We start from the raw sequence: 3,656 nt of genomic DNA, 5'->3' as shown, positions 1-3,656 counted from the left end.
GATTATGGCAAATACCAGACCTAACCCTGACCTAACCGGCGTTATCCTCTAAAATATAGATTGAATATAGGTTTAACCCACAGCTTCAGAGTGGTTCTACATTACTACGTGATCCAAACCAGGAAACGCCCAGGATCTGGCCAACAAGTATGCGAAAGATGCGAAAGTATGAGCCGGATGATGACAAATACCAGACCTAACCCTGACCTAACCGGTGTTATCCTCTAAAATATAGATTGAATCCAGGTTTAACTCACTGTTGGAGTGTGGGGCCACATTACTACGTGATCCAACCCACAAAACGCCCAGTATCTGGCCAACAAGTAGGCGAAAAATGCGAAACATATGAGACAGATGATGGCAAATACCAGACCTAACCCTGACCTCACCGCTGTTATCCTCTAAAATATAGATTGAATCCAGGATTAACTCACTGTTTCAGTGTGGTACCATATTACTACGTTATCCAAACCAGAAGACGCCCAGGATCTGGCCAATAAGTATGCGAAAAATGCGAAAGTATGAGTCGGATGATGCCAAATACCAGACCTCACCCAGACCTAACCGGTGTTATCCTCTAAAATATAGATTGAATCCAGGTTTAACTGACTGTTTGAGTGTGGTGCCACATTACAACGTGATCCGAACCAGAAAACGCCCAGGATCTGGCCAACAAGTATGCGACAAATGCGAAAGCATGAGCCAGATTATGGCAAATACCAGACCTAACCCTGACCTAACCGGCGTTATCCTCTAAAATATAGATTGAATATAGGTTTAACTCACAGCTTCAGAGTGGTTCTACATTACTACGTGATCCAAACCAGGAAACGCCCAGGATCTGGCCAACAAGTATGCGAAAGATGCGAAAGTATGAGCCGGATGATGACAAATACCAGACCTAACCCTGACCTAACCGGTGTTATCCTCTAAAATATAGATTGAATCCAGGTTTAACTCACTGTTGGAGTGTGGGGCCACATTACTACGTGATCCAACCCACAAAACGCCCAGTATCTGGCCAACAAGTAGGCGAAAAATGCGAAACATATGAGACAGATGATGGCAAATACCAGACCTAACCCTGACCTCACCGCTGTTATCCTCTAAAATATAGATTGAATCCAGGATTAACTCACTGTTTCAGTGTGGTACCATATTACTACGTTATCCAAACCAGAAGACGCCCAGGATCTGGCCAATAAGTATGCGAAAAATGCGAAAGTATGAGTCGGATGATGCCAAATACCAGACCTCACCCAGACCTAACCGGTGTTATCCTCGAAAATATAGATTGAATCCAGGTTTAACTCACTGTTTAAGTGTGATACAACATTGCTATGTGATCCAAACCAGAAAACGCCCAGGATCTGGCCAACAAGTATGCGAAAATTACGAAAGTATGAGCCAGATGATGGCAAATACCAGACCTAACCCAAACCTAACCGGTGTTACCCTCTAATATATAGATCGAATCCAGGATTAACTCACTGTTTCTGTGTGGTACCACATTACTACGTGATCCGAACCAGAAAACACCCAGGATCTGGCCAACAAGTATGCGAAAATTACGAAAGTATGAGCCAGATGATGGCAAATACCAGACCTAACCCAGACCTAACCGGTGTTATCCTCTAAAATATAGATTGAATCCAGGTTTAACCCACTGTTTAAGTGTGATTCCACATTGCTATGTGTTCCAAACAAGAAAACGCCCAGGATCTGGCCAACAAATGTGCGAAAAATACGGACGTATGTGCCAGATGATGGCAAATACCAGACCTAACCCTGACCTCACCGCTGTTATCCTCTAAAATATAGATTGAATCCAGGATTACTTCACTGTTTCAGTGCGGTACCACATTACTACGTGATCCAACCCAGAAAACGCCCAGTATCTGGCCAACAAGTATGAGAAAGATGCGAAAGTATGAGCCGGATGATGACAAATACCAGACCTAACCCTGACGTAACCGGTGTTTCCCTCTAATATATAGTTCGAATCCAGGATTACTACACTGTTTCAGTGCGGTACCACATTACCACGTGATCCAACCCAGAAAACGCCCAGTATCTGGCCAACAACTAGGCGAAAAATGCGAGAGTATGAGACAGATGATGGCAAATACCAGACCTAACCCAAACCTAACCGGTGTTACCCTCTAATATATAGATCGAATCCAGGATTAACTCACCGTTTCAGTGTGCTACCACATTACTACGTGATCCGAACCAGAAAACGCCCAGGATCTGGCCAACAAGTATGCGACAAATGCGAAAGCATGAGCCAGATGATGGCAAATACCAGACCTAACCCTGACCTAACCGGTGTTACCCTCTAATATATAGATCACATCCAGGATTAACTCACTGTTTCAGTGTGGTACCACATTACTACGTGATACAATCCAGAAAACGCCCTGGATCTGGCCAACAAGTATGCGAAAAATGCGAAAGTATGAGTCGGATGATGCCAAATACCAGACCTAACGAAGACCTAACCGGTGTTATCCTCGAAAATATAGATTGAATCCAGGTTTAACTCACTGTTTAAGTGTGATACAACATTGCTATGTGATCCAAACCAGAAAACGCCCAGGATCTGGCCAACAAGTATGCGAAAATTACGAAAGTATGAGCCAGATGATGGCAAATACCAGACCTAACCCAAACCTAACCGGTGTTACCCTCTAATATATAGATCGAATCCAGGATTAACTCACTGTTTCAGTGTGGTGCCACATTACTACGTGATCCGACCCAGAAAACGCCCAGGATCTGGCCAACAAGTAGGTGAAAAAAGCGAAAGCATGTGGCAGATGATGGCAAATACCAAACCCAACCCTGACCTAACCGGCGTTATCCTCTAAAATATAGATTGAATCCAGGATTAACTCACTGTCTCAGTGTGGTACCATATTACTACGATATCCAAACCAGAAGACGCCCGGGATCTGGCCAATAAGTATGCGAAAAATGCGAAAGCATGAGCCAGATGATGGCAAATACCAGACCTAACCCTGACCTAACCGGTGTTATCCTCTAAAATATAGATTGAATCCAGGTTTAACTCACAGCTTCCGAGTGGTTCTACATTACTGCGTGATCCAAACCAGAAAACGCCCAGGTTCTGGCCAACAAGTATGCGAAATATGCGAAAGTATGAGGCGGATGATGACAAATACCAGACCTAACCCTGACCTAACCGGTGTTACCCTCTAATATATAGATCGTATCCAGGATTAACTCACTGTTTCAGTGTGGTACCACATTACTACGTGATCCAAACCAGAAAACGCGCTGGATCTGGCCAACAAGTATGCGAAAAGTGCGAAAGTATGAGGCAGACGATGGCAAATACCAGACCTAACCCAAACCTAACCGGTGTTACCCTCTAATATATAGATCGAATCCTGGATTAACTCACTGTTTGAGTGTGGGGCCACATTACTACGTGATCCAACCCAGACAACGCCCAGTATCTGGCCAAGAAGTAGGCGAAAAATGCGAAAGTATGAGACAGATGATGGCAAATACCAAACCCAACCCTGACCTAACCGGCGTTATCCTCTAAAATATAGATTGAATATAGGTTTAACTCACAGCTTCAGAGTAGTTCTACATTACCACGTGATCCAACCCAGAAAACGCCCGGT

Source organism: Colletes latitarsis, unplaced genomic scaffold (genome assembly GCF_051014445.1).
Source record: "Colletes latitarsis isolate SP2378_abdomen unplaced genomic scaffold, iyColLati1 scaffold0021, whole genome shotgun sequence".
NCBI classification, from domain to species: domain Eukaryota; kingdom Metazoa; phylum Arthropoda; class Insecta; order Hymenoptera; family Colletidae; genus Colletes; species Colletes latitarsis.
The sequence above is the reverse complement of the archived record's forward strand: the minus strand, read 5'-3'. Positions refer to the sequence as shown.